General features: G+C 38.9%; 1 long non-coding RNA gene across 1 annotated transcript; it reads left to right on the top strand.

The window, feature by feature from the left end:
• The first annotated feature begins 7,941 nt into the window (after positions 1 to 7,941).
• Positions 7,942 to 22,411, top strand: LOC145792986 (uncharacterized). Its single transcript, XR_014333387.1, has 3 exons — positions 7,942 to 8,266; positions 14,533 to 14,622; positions 22,143 to 22,411. It is a non-coding gene; the product is annotated as an uncharacterized LOC145792986 (long non-coding RNA).
• Positions 22,412 to 22,814: the final 403 nt, after the last annotated feature.

Consider the following 22,814-nt stretch of genomic DNA (forward strand, 5'->3'; position numbering starts at 1 on the left):
AAAGCCCGGTCACACTCTTCATCCCATGAGAACTTTGATTTCAAGGCTTGAAAGAAAGGGCGGCAGCAATTTGATGACCGACTTATAAATCGGTTAAGCGCGGCGGCCATTCCAGCCAGATGCTGCACATCCTTAGCCGAGCTAGGCTGTTTTAACTCTTGCACGGCTCGGATTTGTGTAGGGTCTGCTTCGATACCTCGGTTCGTGACTAGGAAACCCAAAAAAATTTCAGATCCCACGCCGAAGGCACACTTAGACGCATTCAAGCGTAGCTTGTGCTTTTTGAGAATGGCGAACATCTCGGCCAAATCGGACAAATGGTCTGCTTGATGCCGGCTCTTAACCACCATATCATCAATATAAACCTTCATTGTCCGGCCTAGCAGAGGAGCGAACATCTTGGTCACCATCCTTTGAAAAGTTGCCCCGGCGTTCTTCAAACCAAAAGGCATGACTCGGTAGTAGAAGAGTCCCCTTGGTGTAGTAAACGAGGTGATCTCTCGGTTGGGCCCATGCATGGCAATCTAATAGTAGCCGCGGTAGGCGTCCAAGAAACTGAGCCTGTTATGTCCAGCCGTTAAGTCCACAAGCTGGTCTATTCTAGGCAGAGGGAAGTTGTCTTTTGGACAAGCTCGGTTGACGGTCTTGTAGTCAACGCAAACTCGCCACTTCCCATTCTTCTTGGGCACAACGACCGTGTTTGAAATCCACCGAGGGTAGTGCACTTCCTGAATTGCTCGCACCTCAAGCAAGTTCTTCACTTCCTCCGCAACTACCTCAGCGTGATGCAGCGCTAATCTCCTTGTTCGCTGAATGACCGGCTTGGCTCCGGGGAGGACATTGAGATGATGGCATATAAAACTCGGATCGAGACCGGACATGTCGTAAGGTGACCATGCAAAGACTTCGATGTTGGCCATCAAAAACTCAACCATGTCGGTCCTTTCTTGGGCTGTAAGGCTTGAGCTGAGCAAGAAGAACTTGTCCGGATGCTCTGTATCAATGCGCACTTCCACCAATTCCTCGACAGCTTTGTCCTCGGCCTTGGTGCCCACATTGTCAAGGACTTCCCGGTCTTCCGATCCCTCAATCATTTGAACGAAGCCTTTGGCAGCTTGGCTCCCGTTGACCGTTACGAAGCATTGCTTCGACATGACTTGATCGCCCCAAATCTCCTCGATTGCCCCCATAACTGAGGAAAATCTCATTACCTGATAATAAGTCGACGCTACAGCTTGCATAGCGTGAAGCCATCCCCTTCCAAGAATCAAATTATAAGTGGATGGCACTTGCAACACCCAGAACTCCACTTGTTTGACCACGGATCCCGCTTTGACCGGCAGGATAATCTTTTCCAAAGGTCGTTCCGGTTGTGAGTTGAAACTAACCAGTGGCGAAGTTGCCGGGGCCAAATCTGTATCCCGGAGCTTGAGCTGTTTGAAAGCGTCGTAGTACATGATCTCGACCGAGCTTCCCTAATCGATCAAGATCCGTTTGACATCAAATTCTTTGACGCGGAGTGTAACCACTAGGGCATCGTTGTGCGGCGTCTGAATGCGCTCTAGGTCTCTTGAGGAGAAACTGATCACATCTTTCTCTTCGGTCTTCCCCCTCTTGATCGCAAGCTGAACTGACAAAATTTCTCTCATGTGTTCTTTATTCTTGATCATACCTCGGAGCTCGCATACACACGCCGGTTCCACTATGCCATGGATGACATTAACAACCCCTTGTGGAGGCGTATCTCGGTCATTCGATCCCCGCGAGTCAACCGGAGCTTGATTGGCCTTCACGTCCCCATCAATATAAAGGTCCAGGTGTCCGGCTGCGACTAGCTCTTCCAAGTGTTGCCTCAAAGGCAAACAGTCCTTTGTCCGGTGGCCTCGCTCCCGGTGAAACGTGCAACAGTACCTCGGATTGAAACCCTTTTGTCCGTCGCCTAACTTAGCAGGAAACCAGACATACTTCTTGTCACAGATTTCACTAAGTATGCGATAGATTGGAATCTTAAAGACCGTGGTGATGCCTGTCCTTGCTTTCAACTTTCTGTTTGCATCGGCTACGTCATCCCGGTCATTCCGACGTCCCCTACCCCGATTTTCGCGATTTGAGCCACGGTCTGATTCCTCAGCGCGGTCACTTGATCGACTGGACTCCTGTCCGATCGCGTACACTTTGCCAGCTGACCTCTTGTCCGCTACTACCGAAGTTGTTTTCGCGGTAGATGCCGACGCATCATCCTCCACACATATGTGCTCATTGATGCGCTGCATTAGCTGGCCCATGGATGTCGACTGGTGCATGGTAAACGAGTCCCGCAGTCTGTGTCCGACCGGGAGACCTCGCTTGTATTGTGTGATTGCAAGGTTGACCGGGCAATCCAAAATCTCGTTGAAGGTCTCCCAATATCTGGACTTGTATGCCTTCAATGTGTCGCTCGGTTCCATTTTGACACTCAGTAGGTGGTCAACTTCCTTTGGTGTTTTTGTGTTGGTTTTGAAGCACGTCACGAAGGCCTCGGCCAACTGATGCCACCTTTCTATGCTCCCCTCCGGCAACCTCTCGAACCATTTCAAGCCCAGTTTGCCTAAACTTGACGAGAAGATAAGGCACATAAGGGCGTCATTCCGCCTATGCCCAGCCATAACCTGTCGGAAGTGACTCACATGCATGTAGGGATCAATTTTTCCGTCGTAGAGTGTGAATTTAGGCTAGTGGAAGCCTGCCAGAAGTGGTGTTGTTTCTATCTCTAGGGAGAAAGAGGTGGCGCTCAACCTTGCCAAGTCTGTATCTAGAAGGAGTGGCACTGCTTGGCGGGGTGGAGGCATTCCGACCTCCTCGCTAGCGTGAACCCCATAGGATAACCGCTGGAACGTCGGCAACCTCTGAGCCTTCCGCCGGCGAGCTCGTTCCTTCAAGACTACCTGCAAATCCTCTGAACGAGCGGAATAAGAATACCTCGACGTCGTCGCTGGACGTGAGGGTCGATAGGTGCTGTCTTGCGCGTTGGACTTCTCTTCGTGCGGGTCGGAATCTCCAACCTTGTAACTTCTGGTGATGGAAATGGACGCAGTGTGTCGCTGACTCTGACTACCTGAACGGTGGGGTTGGGTGCGCTCACTATGGTCTCCCACTCCAACTATACCCTTCCTTTTAACATGCCGCTTCAGTTCTTCCATCTCCGCCGCCATTCGCCGGATAACGACGTCCTGGTCCCTTAACTTGTGTTCCAGACGTCTGGCATGTGATTCTCTCCGCCGCCGATGACCGTCTGGACTCCGTGAATGACCATAACTTCTTCCGCGCTGATCCTGCGCATCTCTTGTATGTCTTCCTGGAGAAGTCTCCAGGTCCACCATCAGAGGAACGATGGTGGGATGCCCTTCTCTCCGTCTACCTGACTCCGGGGTGACTCCGTCGATGGCAGACAACGGAATCTCGTCGTTGTTCGCCATGGACGGCGATTAGATGAGCCTGGAAGACAAGGTTTTGTCTTTCAAAGCTTCCCACAGATGGCGCCAATTGTGCGGGGAGCAAATATTCAGGCAAGCCCGAACTCTTTTCTTCCAAGCTCCTGCCTGTCCGATCGACCTGCGAGCATAACGACGGTAAGCTGCCTGGCGGTGTGTGGCCGGAAAACCCCTCCGACGATCAAGTTAGACACACACACAGGGATAGAGAGAGAGAGAGAGAGAGAGAGAGAGGACTGAGTTGTGTTTAGTGTTTTACTCACCAAATTGTCTCATCCGCCGGTGCAGACATGCTTATATACCTTCTGCGTCCCAAATCTACTCCTAGTGATCTCTCGACACGTGGTACTACTATCCTATCTGTCAGCACAAATCTTGCTGAACATCACCTAACCCGACTGCCAGCCCACTCTACTGGGAGCTCGGCAGTCTGGCTGCAGCATCTCGGCTGTTAACGGCCGTGTTGTGCAGTTGGCCAGAGCGCTCCGCTCGCCGCGCTCCGTTTCGACCGAGCTCGGTTGCATCCCGGTATTGCCGAGCTCGGGACATGTAACGCCCTCAAAAATAAACCCATTGCACATATCATTGACATGCATTATTTAAAGAAAACACTTTAATAATTCATTATAATATCCATCAGAGTCTTACTAAACAAAAGCATTACATGTAACATCAAAGTAAATGCCCTACCGGCTTACATCTTTCCAAGCCAACACTTGGACACAAAGTATGAGTTCTAACTCAAATATAAATAAAGCCCTAGGCTTGTGTGTTTACATGTACTAACAATGAAAAACAAATAACTAAAAATAGTCTTCAAAATCCAAGTCCTTCCAAGCTAAGTCCTTGGAGGTAGCTTATCACCTGAACCTGAAAATGATGTTCCCATAAAGGGTGAGCCACAGCCCAGTAGAAATATACTAAACCACATATAAGCAATGAATAAAGCAATAGCATTCAACAGATGGTTAACCAAGGTAATCAATTACTTCATTTTACAGTCTCGTGACACTATTGTCTAAGACACGTTTTACTTTCCAATTTTATCAACATGGCTCAGAACCTGGCCAAACTTACAACAGTGAATTACATATACCATATTCACATCCTTCCAATATCAACAAACAAATGAGACTCAAGCTCAAATCAAAACACTTCATACTTCCAGATTGATACACATTTTAGTGCTGTATCAATAAAACACTTCTGTATAAATAAGCACACATAAAAGTGATGCTAATGGAGTCCATCCCCTATCTCCTCCCAAACAAAATCCGGTTTAGAGGTCCATCCCCTATCTTCCCCTAAACCGTGGAGTACATCCCCTATCTCCTCCCACACAAAACAATGTATGCAAATGCAATGCTCAATCAATACACGTATTTTCTGTATCAATGCAATAGTCAAAATTAATGACTTAACCAATGTGATTAGTTTCAGTTATTCCTAATCCACATGCAATGTCTACAACAATCACGACTATCCTCCACCGATAGCCCAAAACAGTTATTTCTAAACTGAAAATAACTATGTCAACAATTCAATAGACAAATGATTCAAATTAACCAACTATGCCATTTAATCAATGAATTCCCCAATTCCATGAATTTAACCATCTTTTCCCAATTCCATGAATTAATTATACAAATTAATTTAATAATACAACTAGGGTTTTTCCCAAAATTTACCAAAGTATCCCCAACATATCAAAATACCAAAGCTTAGAACAAAACGTATAAAATGGAGTAGGAAATCCCTACCTCGAAGAAAACAACCCAAATGGTGAAGACAGAGATGAGTGCCCAAATACCAATGTGCTCCAAACAACCAACAATTCAGAATAAAACGAAGCCCTCGACTCACACACTCTTTTTAATGAAGGATCTAGGGTAGAAACACACCCTAAGTAGATCAATCCTAAGAGAGAAGGTGTGTATAGGGAGAGAAAACTCGTAACTAGGGTTTTGGAATATGAAAGAGTATGAAAAACAGATCTGAAACACGCTGCTGCCTATTTAAACCTGACAGGCTCGCTCGAGTGAAGACTTGGTCGCTCGAGCGACCAGACACAGAGAAGCTACGCTCGAGCCAAGGAAGCCTTGCTCGAGCCAACAACCCAAAAGCTCGCTCGAGCGAAAGAAAACTAGATCGAGCGAAGAACTCAAACCCTCAGGTCTGTAACCAGACACACGCTCGAGCGAAGGAACTATCGCTCGAGCGAAGAATGAACTAACACGCTCGAGCGAAGAAAAGGTCGCTCGAGCCAAGAATGCACAGCTACAGGTCCAAATCAGACGCAACCTCTCGCTCGAGCTACCAAACCCCGGCTCGAGCGAAGAACCAAAAATAACAGCTCGCTCGAGCGACAAACTCCTCGCTTGAGCGAAGATCCAAAATTCTGGACAGCAACACTTGGTTTCTAAACCTAACCAACCTGAAACAAACCTGCCCAACACATCCTATAAGTCCAAATGAGCAAATAAGGGACAACAACAACAATTATACAATGACAGAATCTACGGAACATAAATCCGGATACAATAATCAAATGGGAGAAGACCGGGGTCGCTATAGGACAGCTCACGCTGGTTTACCATCGACCTTCCTGCCGAGCTAATTCTTGGACTGTGGAACAACCACGCGTCGCCTGGCGTCGGATATCCCGCTTGACCGGCTTCTAAATCGTGAAGCCAAACAGCCCGGTCCAACCACGCCTTCCCTTGTTCGAGCAAAACCTCTAAGGATGGGGCCGTGTTACCGCTGCCCAATCTTGTTCGGCCAAATCCGTTTGGCCCAAATCTGTTTGGCCATTATCACGGCCCAAACCAGATCATAAATCTCTCTCTCACATATATATATATATATATATATATATATTTTCCCACCACACAATCCTTTTGAGGAGTCAACAAGTGTTGTCAACCTTAATTCTTAGAAACTGCAGTGAAATTTCTCACTACTTTCCTGCCGATGAAAAAGTGCACTCCTCCTCACCTACAAATACCCCCTTCTTCCCTCCCACAATTATGGAAACCTGCTCCTCCTACCAAGTGGTTTCTCAAAGCTAGATTTTTTTCTCATTGCCATTTTGTATTATTAATCTCTTCAGAATTTTAAAAGAAAAGAACAAAAAGCATGGAAGACTTCAAAACAAGATGTTGTCTAATTAGCTTACGAATTATAAATGTCTGGAAAAACTTTATTGCTATTTTGCATGGCAATCTACATAGATATAAAGGCCTCGTTTGAGAAGTGGTTATTTTAGAGGTTTTTTGGTTTTTTGACTATTTTAGTAGGTTATTTTAGTTTTTGTGTTTGGAAAGATGAGATTGATTTTTATTTGAATTGTTGTATTAAAAAATGTGTTGAAATGATATTTGAGGTTGAAATGACAAATTTGTCCCTAATCTCATTTTTTTCAAAATTAGTGTAAAGGGACAAAAGTGTCATTCTGTACCGGTGGGACAGCCATCAAAGTGACAGGGGCGGGCTACAGAGCTATTTTCTATAGGCTGCAGAGCTATTTTCTTTTTCTTTTTTTTTATTTATAATTATATCAATGGTTTAGCTACAGTAGTAGGCTAAATGGCTTTTTTTCATCCTGAAGCTATAATAGCCTACTTGAGGACTTCCCAAACACCACCAATAAAAATGAAGGTCGGAGGATTTCAACTCTGGGAAGGAAATGTTATACCTTTATCATATACATTTTTAATTTTGTCATTTTTTTATTTAATTATAATTAATTTTTTTTTTAGTTATGATAATATTTTGAAATGTTTAGTTATGTCTCATGTAGTGATTGATGATAATTTTTTTAATTATGATTCAAAAAGTATGAAATCATATTTTTTTTTTCTTTGATCATAAGATACTTATAGGGTTCGTTTGGGAAGTAGATTGGCTTTTTGGCTATTTTGACCTGGGGCTTAAAAGTCTCGTTTGAGAAGGATTTTTTGATTTTTTTACTTTTTGTGAGAGAAAAAATGTAATGATTATGAGTTAAATGTGATATTTTATCTTATTAAGTTAAAAAACTTATTTTATCTTTTTATGACTAAAATAGTTCAAATCTAACCCAACCCTTCTTCAAGCCTTAATCTTTTCAAATGTTTTAGGATTATTGATACATATATACCTACACAGAATTAGATTAAAAAAAAAAAAAAAAAAAATTTACAAATTAGTGGACATCAGAGAAATTATGTACAAAAAAAAAAAAATAAAAAAAAAAATATTATAAATAATTAAATCCATAAATTTTTCATGTTTTTGCTTTCACCAGTTGGGATCCCTTGGGGTGTAAACTCCAAGGTGGGTTTTTCTCCTTGCAATTTTTTCTTACAACGGTTGAGATTAATTGTTACAACATTCAACGGTTGATTTTAATTTTTTATTTTATTTATTTATTTTTTTATGACTATTAAATATTACAACTGTTGATCTGAGTCGTTGCAATGAAAATTAGAAGGGGATCTGGACTCGTACTCCTGCAGTACACAAGAGAAGCAAATCCGAACCGCAGAAACTCCGGCGAATGAAAATCTTCTCTCTCCCACTCATCCCGCCTTCCCAATCTCAGTCACTAGAGATAGAAAAAGAGAAAAGGGGTCCATAGAAAACAAAACCAAAAAAAAAAAAAGTGACACAGACAGTCAACAGAGAGAGAGAGAGAGAGAGAGAGATGGGAGAGGAGGTTGAGAAATTAGAGAGAGTGAGAGTAAGGCATGTGGAAGAGGAGGTCCTGCAATGGATAGCCCAGAAACCAGATCACCACTTTAGTTTCCCATTTCGAGGTGATTTTGGTTCCCCCCCAAGTCTGCATTTTTTTTGCAATCTCAATCAAGTGGGTCTTGCTTTTTGTGCTTTGTTTGATATTGATTTGTGCTCTGTTTGGTGAATCTGAAAGTTTTTGGTACTAGGTTTCATTCATTTTGGTGAAAATCTGTTGAATTTTGTTGATTAATTGGTCCCCTAAAGCCTGCAATTTTTTACTTTGAGAGATCTCAGGTGACGGTGGTTGTCTCCTCTGCCGACGCCGTCTTCTCTCTCTCTCTCCCCCCTTCTTCGTCTTCATTTTCATGGAATATGTTGAAAATCAAGCCACGTGCCTTTTCTTTATTCCATATGCTTTCGGTTGATTTATTTATTTCATGCTTTCGGTGGTTAGTTATTATAATAATATGTAGTGGCCTTTCATGCTTTCGGTGGTTAGTTATTATAATAATATGTAGTGGCCTCGTGGCCTGCTGGTTTGTGTTTTTGGCCTCGTGGCCTCATGGCCTCCATCTGATCATATTGTATAAACCTCCTATATAATGGAGTAGTATTGTAATGCTTAACAGATTGAAATAAAAAAAGAGTCTATGTTTATGTTTAGTCTTTCAATCACTCTCTCTCTCTCTCAATATTAATATATTTTCATGGTATCAGAGCGGGTGTAATCCTGTCTCGTCATTTTCGCCTCTTCAGTCAATATTCGAATTTTTCTCTTCTACTCAAATATATCCTTCTATTGCATGACTAAATACGGTCCAGCTTTCGGAATGACTATCAACTCATCCTCCTCTTCTTCTGATATTATCATCTCATCCTCTTCATCCTCTCATCAAATGGAAACCTCTCATCTTCCGATCACTGCCCATAAACTGAATGGGCAAAATTATTTGCAATGGTCTCAATCCATGTTAATGTTTATACGGGGAAAGGAGAAAGATGACTACATCACCGGAGCCTCGGCGCTACCAGAAACCACAGCATCAACCTACAAAAGGTGGATAGCTGAAAATAATATGGTCATGTCGTGGCTCGTCAACTCTATGACCACTGACATTGGCGAAAATTTTCTGTCATTTGATACTGCCAAAGAGATCTGGGACATGGCAAAAGAAACGTTTTCAGACAAGGAAAACACATCTGAAATCATCCAGCTTGAAAGCTCCCTCCACAATTTACGTCAAGACAATCTTACGGTAACTGAATATTTCAATACCCTTACTCGTCTATGGCGTCAACTTGATACGTTTGAGGTTCATAACTGGCAGTGTGTTACTGATGGTCTGTTATATAAAAAGATTGTCGAAGGGAAGCGTGTGTTTAAATTCTTGTTAGGATTGAACACAAATCTTGATGAAATCAGAGGAAGAATTATGGGAGTAAAACCGCTCCCTAACCTTAGAGAGGCATTCTCTGAAGTCCGTCGCGAAGAAAGTCGGAAAAAACTCATGATGGGATCTCATCAACAACTGAATATGGCAGAAAGCTCGGCTCTTAAGACTCAATTCGCTCCTATCGACAACCGTCAGAAAAATAAAGGAGGTAGGCCTTGGTGTGATCATTGCAGAAAGCCGGGTCACTCGAGAGAAACTTGCTGGAAGATTCATGGAAAGCCAGTAGATTGGAAACCACGTCAGCCTCTTGAGAAAGAAGGACGAGGTAATCATGTAGGTACAAATGAACCATCACCACAACCTGAAGCAAGCCCTTTCACCAAGGAGCAAATGGAGATGCTCCAGAAACTACTACAGTCACAATCTGGTTCGTCTTCCAACCACATCATAGGATCCGGAACCTTGGCTCACAAAGGTAATTCTTTGAACGCCTTTACTGTTAGTAAGAAACGTAAAAAACCTTGGATTGTGGACTCAGGAGCATCTGATCATATGACGGGAGATGCAACAATTTTTGATACATATAACTCATGTCAAAATAATTTAACGGTCCGAATAGCAGATGGTTCACTATCAAAGGTTGCTGGTACAGGTTCAGTTGTGCTGTCTAGGAATCTTATTCTCAACTCTGTTCTCCTTGTTCCTGACTTGGACTGTAATTTATTGTCAATTAGTAAACTCACTAAGGAAAAGAGGTGTGTTACTAATTTTTTCTCCACTCATTGTGAATTTCAGGATTTGGATTCGGGGAAGATGATTGGCAATGCTGAGGAATGCTCTGGACTCTACATCCTTAAGGAACGCCACTATCCACAAGAACAACCTCAAACGGCAATTTGTGGTAGTTCTTTTTCGGTTTCGTGTCAAAATAACGATAGAGCAATTATGTTGTGGCACTATCGCTTAGGTCATCCTAATGTTATGTATCTCAAGCATTTATTTCCTTCATTATTTAATAAAAATCCAAAACCTTTTGATTGTGAAATCTGTCAATTTTCTAAACATGTACGGTCCCATTTTCCCATTCAATCCTATAAAGCGTCTCGTCCATTCTCACTAATTCATAGTGATATCTGGGGTCCATCCAGAATAAAAAATGTAACTGGTACTAGGTGGTTTGTCTCATTCATAGATGATCACACTAGATTAACCTGGGTCTTCCTCATGAAAGACAAATCTGAAACGAGCCAAATCTTCAAAAATTTTCAAATTATGATTCAGACACAATTCCAGTCAAAAATCCAAATTCTAAAGTCTGATAACGCTCGGGACTATTTCAACTCAATTCTAGGAGATTTTTTAGCAGACAAAGGGATAGTTCACTTAAGTTCATGTGTTGACACCCCACAACAAAACGGCATCGCTGAACGGAAAAATCGGCATTTGTTAGATGTTGCTAGATCACTCATGTTTTCCACAAATGTTCCACAATTCTTCTGGGGGGAAGCTGTTCTTACAGCTGCCTATCTTATCAATAGGATGCCATCTAAGGTCCTACAATTCCAAACTCCTTGTCAACTTCTCCTAAAATCCTTTCCCACTACTCGCCTCATCTCCACCATCCCACCCAAAATTTTCGGGTGTTCTGTCTTTGTTCATGTCCATCAACAGTATCGAGGTAAACTTGATCCCCGGTCGCTCAAGTGTGTCTTCATTGGGTATTCGTCACATCAGAAAGGGTATAAGTGTTACTCTCCGGTCACTAGGAAATTCTACACTTCCATGGATGTCACATTTTTTGAAACCCAGTCTTACTACCCTAAAATTGATATTCAGGGGGAGACTCCAACCCAGGAATATCAATTTTGGACCCCTGAATATCAATTTTGGACCCCTGAGTCATTTAGTGAGCCATCCATCACCACCAAAAATCCCACACCTCCTAAGTCATTGAATCCATCTGTACCTGCCGAAAATTCCGAGTTCATTGTTGCCTTGCGGGATAATGAACACATCCAAGAGGAAATGGAGGAAGGAGCACTTTCTCAACAATCCCATGAGGCTGAACCGGGTTCTAATCCAAGCAACATTCCAGGTAACAATCTTCTTACCACAGATAGTACTGTTGATTCTGAGTTCGAAAACAGTATTCTTAATATGCCCATAGCTTGGAGAAAAGGAGTTAGATCATGTACTCAGCATCCCATTGGGAACTTTATTTCTTATGATAATCTATCACCTTCGTTCCGTGCCTTCACTTCTAGCATCACGGAGATAAACATTCCTCGGAATATTCAGGAAGCCTTCAAGTCTCCTCAGTGGAAGGCAGCAGTCAATGAGGAAGTTCGGGCTCTGGAAACGAATGGTACTTGGGAAATTACTGATCTTCCAAGAGGTAAGAAACCCGTTGGATGTAAATGGATTTTCACAGTAAAGCACAAGGCAGATGGTAATGTGGAACGTTATAAAGCTCGGTTGGTTGCCAAAGGATTCTCCCAATCCTATGGCATTGACTATCAAGAAACCTTTGCTCCGGTTGCCAAGCTCAACACTGTTCGTGTACTTTTATCCTTGGCAGCTAATCTCGATTGGTCACTTCACCAACTTGATGTAAAAAATGCCTTCCTCAATGGTGACTTAGCGGAAGAAGTTTACATGGACATTCCGGCTGGACTTGAGACGACATCAAATTTCAACAAAGTTTGCAGACTCCGAAAATCCTTGTATGGTCTCAAACAATCTCCCAGGGCCTGGTTTGAACGGTTCACTAAGGCAGTAAAAGGGTACGGTTTTGTTCAATGTCAATCCGATCATACATTATTTGTGAAGCACTCCCTAGGAGGGAAATTGGCAATTATCATTGTTTATGTGGATGACATAATTCTAACAGGTGATCATGAAGAGGAAATTGGCTTACTTAAAACATTCCTAACAAAGGAATTTGAGATTAAAGATCTTGGAAATCTTAAGTACTTTCTTGGAATGGAAATTGCTAGGTCAAAGAAAGGCATAGTCGTCTCACAACGTAAATACGTTCTAGACTTACTGAATGAAACAGGGATGCTAGGATGCAAGCCGGCAGAAACTCCTATGGACACAACTATCAAATTGGAAGAAAGTGACGGTAGTGCACCAAGTGATAAAGGGAGATATCAACGTCTTGTGGGAAAACTCATTTATCTTTCTCATACAAGGCCAGACATCGGCTTCTCTGTTAGTGTGGTCAGTCAATTCATGAACAATCCTACCGACAAACACATGACTGCTGTGACCAGAATATTGAGGTACCTAAAAAAGGCACCGGGAAAGGGTCTCTTCTTCCAAAGAACAACAAATAGAAAAATTGAGATTTTTTCAGACGCAGATTGGGCAGGTTCAGTAACTGATCGAAGATCAACCTCTGGCTATTGTTCATTTGTTTGGGGGAACGCGGTTACATGGCGAAGCAAGAAACAGTCAGTGGTCGCCCGTAGTAGTGCTGAGGCAGAATTTCGTGCTATGGCCCTAGGTATCTGTGAGGGAATCTGGTTGAACAGACTGTTAGAAGAATTACGAGTTCCATCTGAGCATCCCATGGTTTTATACTGCGACAACCAAGCCGCCATCAGTATCGCTAAGAATCCGGTTCATCATGATCGCACTAAGCACGTGGAGATAGATCGACACTTTATCAAGGAAAAGATTGAAGAGGGAGTTTTTCAAGTCAGCTACACTCCAACAAACTGTCAAAAAGCTGACATTCTCACCAAAGCTCTTGCTCGAGTTAACTTCGAAGCTCTGACGGACAAATTGGGCATGATTAACATCTACAACGTCGCTTGAGGGGGAGTGTTGAAAATCAAGCCACGTGCCTTTTCTTTATTCCATATGCTTTCGGTTGATTTATTTATTTCATGCTTTCGGTGGTTAGTTATTATAATAATATGTAGTGGCCTTTCATGCTTTCGGTGGTTAGTTATTATAATAATATGTAGTGGCCTCGTGGCCTGCTGGTTTGTGTTTTTGGCCTCGTGGCCTCATGGCCTCCATCTGATCATATTGTATAAACCTCCTATATAATGGAGTAGTATTGTAATGCTTAACAGATTGAAATAAAAAAAGAGTCTATGTTTATGTTTAGTCTTTCAATCACTCTCTCTCTCTCTCAATATTAATATATTTTCAGAATACTCTTCGTCTCACTCTCATTCGCGTCTGGTTTTTTTTTTTTTTTTTTAATTTTTGTGTGGAAATCGCTAGTTAGTGGGACAGGACAGAAAAAAATTATTACAAAGAGTGGTGATTTAGAGCATTAAATTTGAAGCTCTAAAAACATTACTATGACAATGTGAAAAAAAAAAAAAAAAAAAACAAAGGTCAATCTATTACATCAGTGGTGGAATCTACATGACGTCACATCCTTAGTGATGTATTAGTAATACTAAATTAGTAGTATGAAACATTTTTCTTATTACAAATACATACAGTGATAAATAATTTTAATTATTAATATTTATAATATATATTTGTAATTAAAATATACCACTGTGGTGTAGTTTTCTTCTCTTAGTTTTATTTTTGCCTGCATTTCACAAAACAACGTCGTTTTGTGAGCTGCACACATACTCCCCACCCACAGCCTCAAGGGGGAAGGGAAAATGCCCCTCCAATGAAATCATAGAAGGGTGAAAGTGTAATTTACTCATGAAATCAATGCTCAAAAGGGTTAATTCATTTTTAATTGACTATTTTAGTACTAATTTTTGTCTAATTTTTTAATAGTGTTATTAAATTAAACTAAATTGATAAATTATAGAAAAATTAAAAAAAATTAATATAATTAAAATTACATAGATTAAATTAATACAAAAAATAAATTATAAGGATCATATGTATGATTTTATCTTATCCTTTGTTTCTAACTTCAAAAAAAAAGTAAAAAAATTGTCCATCATTTTTGGTTCTGCGTGCAGGAACTGCAAGCATACATGAATCCTTGTATCGCCCCTTCATTTTTCAGAAAAGCTTGACAGAGGACATCTTATGAAATGATTAAGCTCCGTGTAAGTTATATATATATATATATATATACATACTTAGCGGTTGGGCACATATGATGTGTGCTTAAATTAAAACAATATTATTTAAAAAAAAATTATTATACATCACAAATTTATTAAAAAAATAAATAGAGAATACTTAGGGTCTGTTTGGTAATGTTTACGTTTTTAGTTTATATTTACAAATATTTTATAAACTGGCGGGTGGTGGTGATTGTGGGTGGGTGAAGGTGGCAGGTGGTAGCGAGTGGGTGGTGGTGGTGGGTGGTGGTGGGTAGTGGTGGCAGATGGGTGGCGGGTGGGTGGTAGGTGGTGGGTGGTGGGTAGTAGGTAGTGGTGGCGGGTGGGTAACAGGTGGCTGGTAGGTGGTGGTGGTAGGTGGATGGTGGTGGTAGATGGGTGCTGAGTGGTGGCAGCAAGTAGGTGGCGGACAGTGGATGGTAATAGCGGGTGGCGGGTAGATGGCAGGTAGGTGGTAGTTACGAGTGGGTGGCAGGTGGGTGGTGGGTGATTGTGGCTGGCAGGTGGGTGTTGGTGGCGGATGGTGGGTGGTGGTGATAGGTGGGTGGTGAGTGGTAGTGGCAGGTGGTGGTGGGGGATGGGTGGTGGGTGATGGTGGCGGAAGACGGTAGTGGAAAATGGTGGCGGGTGGTGGCTAGTGTTGGGTGGTAAAAAAAAAAAAAACTCAAAACTCAAAACAGAAACACATTTTTTGGCCAAATTTATAAACTGAGACCACTGATTTATAAATCAAAAGTTTACCAAATAAGTTTTTATTTGAGTTTTTAAAATTTTTGTAAATATAAATAGAAAACTGAAAACGTAACAATTTTGATATAAACAAAATAAAATAATAATTCTTAAAAAAAGTACTCTTTTTTAAAATTATAAATCCAAGATTCTTAGAATATTTATAGTCAAATGGATTTGGTATACACAGAAATATAAACAATTACATTGAATTTTATTTTATTTTAATATAAACAAAGTAAAATAATAGTCAAATTTTTTCCTAAGCAACTTGATAATATAATGAAACTTTTCATCTTTTTTTTTATTTTTTAATGAAGAAAATAAAAAGTATAATTAAATTAGTACACACAAAATAGAAAAATACAAACCTAAGACTGCCAAAACACTTACAATCAAAGAAATTTATACAAAAAAAATAAAATAACCATAGCAAAAACCCAAAACAAAAAAAACTATTTTTTAAAAAATAAATCCTTAAAAGCACCGGACACCAAAAAAAGGCTACGTCAACAAACAAATCAATTTTTAAAAAATAGAATTTATATATAAAAAACAAACAGAAGCTTAAAAAGGTGAAATAGGAACAAAAAAAAATATATATATATATAATTTTTTTTTATAAGAAATGAATATATATATATATATATATATAAACATAAAAACACATAAAATAGGAAAATACAAACTCGACTCTTTTAACACTTATAGATATACTTTATTTTCATTTTATCTAATTTATTTATTTATTTTTTTAAAATTTATTTCCAAATCCTCCAATCCAAACACAGTAATAGTTACAATTCTATTACTTGAGTTGATCAACTGTTATGAAACATTTTATACATGAATACAAATATTTTTAATATTATATTTTATACTCATTGATGATTAACATTCATAATGTTTGATGATTAAATTGAGGTCTTAAAATAGAGTAAATTATTCGCACCATTGTCTACCAAGGGAAGCTTGCAAAAATACCAACGAACATCACCGCCATCAAACGGACTTGTAGTCTGCGCGAAATACTTGGGGCGACCTCACATTGCTCGATCTCATCCACCAATCTCCGTATGTTTGACGGAGTGTTCTTCAACATATCAGAGGAAGTCTCTTCATTCTTCCCATGAGAATCAGTAGCGTCAGGAACAGATAACCACCCATGATCCCCTTGCTCGCGTTTTCTTCTACTTTCACCCATTTTCTGAATCTGTTGTTGACACTCCATTCAACCATTCATTTTTGAAGCAAATCAAATGGTATGGTATGGTATGGAAGAGGATTGATTTGATTCAATTAAATTATGATCTTGGAAATATGATTTTGCATAGGAATTTTCACATGAATGAATTGTTGCACGCCCATCCCATCGTATTATACGGCATTGTTCGGGAAGGAAGCTTCATCATAGATATCTCAACTCCGGAATCTTACATATGTTACACCAAAGCAACCGTAAAAATAGGTTTCGTTTGGGTGAAGATAATCAAAAGTGAATGAGGAAGATGAAGGAAAACCCATTTGCTTCTTCTTGTCCACATTTCTCTATCTTTATCTCTCTCTCTCTCTCTCTCTCTAAAACTCCCTTCGTATACCCACAAATGAGAGTAATGGAAGAGAGAGAGTCAAATATATAGAACAACTACCGTCAAAGAATACCCAGAAGGAAGGAAACGACCGACAAATTTTGCAGAGAAACAAACAGAAAGTGCATATGAAAACAAATGAAGAAGAAACGGAGAGAGAGATCGTTGATGTGTTTGTGTTTTTGTGTGTGAGAGAGAGAAGGAAATGAAAACCGTTTCTCACCAATTGAGTACTGGGTAGTTAATTAATTAAGGAAGAAAGTGGAAAACGTGGGATGCCTTTTTTTTCTTTTCTTTGCAAGTTACTTAAATTCCATGTGGCACCATATGGTAGAGGCTTCAATAAACCAAAGGCTTCAGGACACCAAAGCTCATGTTTGCTTTTAATAATAGTATAGATTGATATATATTAAGGTAAATTATAATTTTAACTTTAGAAGGTTAACTAAAATTTTACTTTAATTTTTATTATTTTAAATTGAATAATTTGGTCTTTATTTTTTAAGTCAAGTTTTAATTTGATCATTTCATTCAAATTAAAGATTAAAATTAATTGTTTTGGGACACTAGTCAATCTTGTAAAGTGAACACATAGAAAGATATAATAGAAATTTGGACGGAATGATTAAATTGAAACTAAATTTAAAGTGTAGAAATTAAATTGTTCGTAATGAAATAATAGAGATCAAAGTGAAATTTAAGTCAAATTATAAGAGTGAAAAGTGTAATTTACCTTTTCTTTTTATATTATTCACATGGGTTAGTTACATTTAATATCCTATTATTTTATTGAAATTTTATTTTAATCTTTCCATTTTAATTGTAACAGCTCCTTTACACATTTAAGTCAAGGTAAAATATTACTGTTCTATTCATTTAATGTTAATGAGGATGACGAAAATTAACATGTACATGCAACATTTTTCAAGAAAAATAAAAATAAAAGTAGAGTAATAAGATACAATTAAAAATTCTTACAAAATTTTTATACGTAATGATGTGGCTAAATATAAATCCTTCACTTCACCAAAATGGTGTTGTGTTTTTTGTATGAATTTTACGTATGAACACAGTGGTCCAGTTCCAATGGAAGGTGACGAGGAGATTTTTGAAAAAGAGGCAATTTGCAAAAATTGTTTTCACAATTTGAAAGAAGAAAATATACTCAAGACGGAATGTAAATGTGGTGATGGCCTCATCCATGATGATGTAGGATAAGATTTTCAGGACAAGATTTTAAGAACTTTTATATTTTTAGTTTTAATATTTTTGATGTATTATTAGGATTCTTGTAATTTAGTACAAATATTTTAAAATTATTAGCTTTCGTAATTTTATTATTTTAGAATTAGATTTTGACTATGATTTTTAAATAGTTTAGAATTTTAGTCTCTTAGGTTTCCTAGTTCTTTTAGGTTTCTTAATTTGTGTTGATTTAAGTTTCCTAATTTATTTTGGAATCACTTTTCCTACAAGTATTATGTTTAGTTTATTATAAATAAGCCTACAAGCATATGTAATTGATTCATTCAATGATATTTTTTAAGAGTTTTTCTTCTATTTTCCTTGTGGATTCAAGAGTGTTCTTATGGATTCAAGAATTCTCGTCTACTAGAACGATATCTAGTCTCGTGTGATTTATTCCGCTGCGTCAAGTGGTATCAGAGCAAGGATTCACCTAGCTCAATGGCACAAGACAGAGTAGATCATGCAAACCCTACTGGCGGTGATCGTGGGGTCGAGGCCCTGTGGGTAGCATATGAGAAACAGCAAGTGCAGTTGAACGAAATTCGTGATCTGCTTATTGGCCTGAATCTCAATGCCAACAACAGGCCACTAGTGGTTGATAAGGTCCGTGCTGAGGGAGTTGCCCAAGGCCAACCTGTTAACCAGAACAGAGTACGCATCGAGGGATTCGCCCGAGGTCAACCTGTTCAGAATGCTCCTAGATGTCCCCTTCGTTGTCCATTTGATAATGAGGAGTCTGAACCAGAGTTTGAACCACTTCCAGTCAACTATCAACCCAAAAGACAACAACAACAAGGGTTCGATGAGTAGAATGAAGATAGATCTTCCCCAGTTCAATGGAAATCTACATATTGAGGATTTTCTTGACCGGCTTTCAGAGGTGGAGCGATTTTTTGGGATGATGGATGTTCCAGAATCAAAGATGGTGAAATTGGTGGTGTACAAACTAAAAGGAGGTGTTGTGGTATGGTGGGATCAATTGCAGAAAAATAGGCATCGACAAGGAAAAGAATTTGTACGGACTTGGCGTCGGATGAACAACTCCTCCAAGACAGATTTTTACCACCAGATTATGATCAATACTTGTTTCAGTTGTACCAAAATTGCAACCAAGGAAGCCGATCTGTATTTGATTATACAACTGAATTTTGCCGACTTTCAGATCGCAATAATCTGAATGAGACCGAAGGATAGCGTGTAGCCCAGTATCTCAATGGGTTGAAATTAACCATTCGAGAGAAAATGGGGCTATCAGTAGTGTGGACTATGGATGAAACACATAATATGGCTCTCAAAGCCGAGCTAATGGAGCGCAAGACAACCTATTCTGGATATTGTCGGAACCTTCCTGATTCATCGTTTCCTACTAGGGAAAAAGGAAAAGGGGCTACCCAACCAACAATTCCAGTAAATCAGCAGAGGAGTACCGCTGGTGGAGGAGGAGGAAACCAGATGACTGGATCAAGTAGCAGAGAGGCATCTCGAAACACAAATCCTTATGCCAAACCAACAACGGATAAGTGTTATAGATGTGGTACGCCTGCTCTAATGTGTGCCCAGAAAGAAGGACTGCTAATTTAGTTGAAGAAGAAGATGAAGTTGGGGATGATGGAGATGCAGAATATGAGGGTGATCAGTATGAAGGTGTTGAACTTGCCAAAGAAAAAGGAGAATGAGTCAACTGTGAAGTTCAAAGGGTTCTATTTACACCAAAAACTGAGGACCTCAGTCAACGTCACAATATTTTTCGCTCTTGTTGTACCATAAATCAAAAGGTGTGTGACCTTATTGTGGATAGTGGAAGTTGCGAAAATTTTGTGGCTAAACGATTGGTAACGCACCTGAAGTTGTCTCCTGAACCACACCCCTCTCCCTATAGCATTGGCTGGATAAAAAAAGGACCTACTATCAAGATAATCGAAGTATGTAAAGTACCTATTTCTATTGGCAAACATTATAAATCCGATGTATTATGTGATGTGGTTGATATGGATGCTAGTCATGTATTACTTGGAAGACCTTGGCAATTTGATGTGGATATTACATTTAGAGGGCGAGACAATACTTATGTGTTTAATTGAGGGTCTCATAAAATTGCTATGAGTCCCTTAAAGCAACTCACAGTGCCTCCGAAAGTCAAAGCGAAGTCTTTCCTCACTATAACCAATTCAGAGGCCGACTTTGTGGCAGATGCGAAAACTTCACAACAGTTATATACTATGGTTGTGAAAACAATGGTACCTATGGCCAAGGAGAACACAGTCACACCAATCCCTTAGAAAATTCAACCATTATTGGAGGAATTCCAAGAACTTACTCCTGACGAGTTGCCAGATGAACTTCTGCCCATGAGAGACAAACAACTGAAATATTCCAAGTATCTTTTTATTTGGCATGGACAATGGCAGATCTCTAATATGAACTCGAGGGCGAGTTCTTTCAAAGAAGAGGAGTCTGATGTAGGACAAGATTTTCAGGACAAGATTTTAAGAACTTTTATATTTTTAGTTTTAATATTTTTGATGTATTATTAGGATTCTTGTAATTTAGTACAAATATTTTAGAATTATTAGGTTTCTTAATTTTATTATTTTAGAATTAGATTTTGACTAGGATTTTAAATAGTTTAGAATTTTAGTCTCTTAGGTTTCCTAGTTCTTTTAGGTTTCTTAATTTGTGTTGATTTAAGTTTCCTAGTTTATTTTGGAATCACTTTTCCTACAAGTATTAGGTTTAGTTTATTATAAATAAGCCTACAAGCATATGTAATTGATTCATTCAATAATATTTTTTAAGAGTTTTTCTTCTATCTTCCTTGTGGATTCAAGGGTGTTCTTGTGGATTCAAGAATTCTCGTCTACTAGAACGATATCTAGTCTCGTGTGATTTATTCTACTGCGTCACATGAAGAATGTGTAGCTAAATGGTCGAGAACAAGAGGTAACAACAACTGTGATTCTTGTGAACAAGAGGTTCAGACTTTTCCTGTTACTTTGGTTAGAGGGCTGAGTAGTTCTACTCAAGTGGTTGATAGAGAAGAGAGCAATAAATGGAGCTTGTTTTCATGGTTGATGAGGTAAATCCAATTTTGCAAGTTATCATCATATATGTAGATCAAATTGACAATAAAAGTGATACAAAGTGCAATAGAAGTAGTAGGAGTTGAGGTTGATAAATTGATTATGACATATAATTTAACTTCTTTTCAAGTTGTGTTGGGATCATAGATTTGGATAGGGATTTCACCCATGTCATGATTTGTTGCAAACTAAACCTAATTCTTTAACTAGTTATCATATTTTGAACTTTGTTTGTGTGCGCGCCTTGTATTATGTGGGACTATACAATTATTGCTTTTCTCTATCGTTGTGTTTGGTTAGGGGATTTGAGAAGTGATTTGGAAAGAAAAAGGAAAAATGTGTGTGAAACTATATGAAATGTAAGTATATTTTATTCACATTTCACTTACCTTTTTTTTTTTTTTTTTCTCTTTTCAAATCCTTTTTTTAAATTTCCCAACCAAACACAGCGTATATGTATTTGGATTAGGTTGTGGAATCCGGAATGGATTTTGTCTTTTAACAATTGAGTGAGACTAGAATTCATTGGTTGGTTGATAAATAGCAACTTTGGAAAATTATCTCTTGCGGTACACAGCATGTGCAAAATCATTTAAATCTGTGTGCATTTTTCTCTATGGTGTGTGGAGATGTGCTTCCATTCACATTTGTGGAGTGGGATGTAAAAATCCCAACACTTCTTGTCTATGTCAAAGTTATATCAACCTGTGTCATAGGCCTCAATTTGTAAGGGCCAACTTCAAATCACTCTGTTCTAATAGTTGTTTCTAGATTTACATTCCTTTATTTCTTTCCATGATTCCTTTTACCAAGTTTTTGTTACATATTCTGATATATATTTTTGCATTCTTGGTAGGATTTGGAAGGCTTGAATTTCTCAATATCTTTCGTCTTCTCGAAGCAATTTCTGCAGTGGCATCTCCTAATATAAAAAGAGCAATTGATGAAGGGCATAATTTGATTTCTATCTTTAATTTGCCGAGTTTTCTTAGTATCTTATGTTTTATGTGATGTAGCTATTTTGGCAGTAGTAACTAGGGGCTTTGGCCTAGTGATCTTGTGGTGTGAGATTGTTGGTTCATTTCTTGTGGAGATGAGTTTGATATTTCTTATAGTGTTTATTTCTCTCCCATAGGAATGGCAATGGGGGGCAATGGGGTGGATATTAATTTCACATCCCCATTCCCCTATAATAAATTTTCCCCATTCCCCATTCCCCATTCCCCATTCCCCATGGGTACCACCCTCCCCATTTTTTAATGGGTATGGATTTTCCCCAACCCACTTTAATCCCCATTTTTATTTTTTTATATTTAATGTTAACAACCACTTTTTTTTTTTTTTTTTTTTTTTTTTTTTTTTTTTTTTTTTTTTTTTTTTAAGGTTCACAACAAAAACTAAATATACCTTCAATCTTTTTTCTTTCTTTTTAAATATATTTAATGTTAACAATTTTTATTTTTTTTTATTTTTTATTTTTTATTTTTTATTTTTTTTTAAGGTTCACAACAAAAGTTAAATATACCTT

This window comes from Camellia sinensis, chromosome 6, assembly GCF_055761805.1.
Source record: "Camellia sinensis isolate YWXY chromosome 6, ASM5576180v1, whole genome shotgun sequence".
Lineage (NCBI taxonomy): Eukaryota > Viridiplantae > Streptophyta > Magnoliopsida > Ericales > Theaceae > Camellia > Camellia sinensis.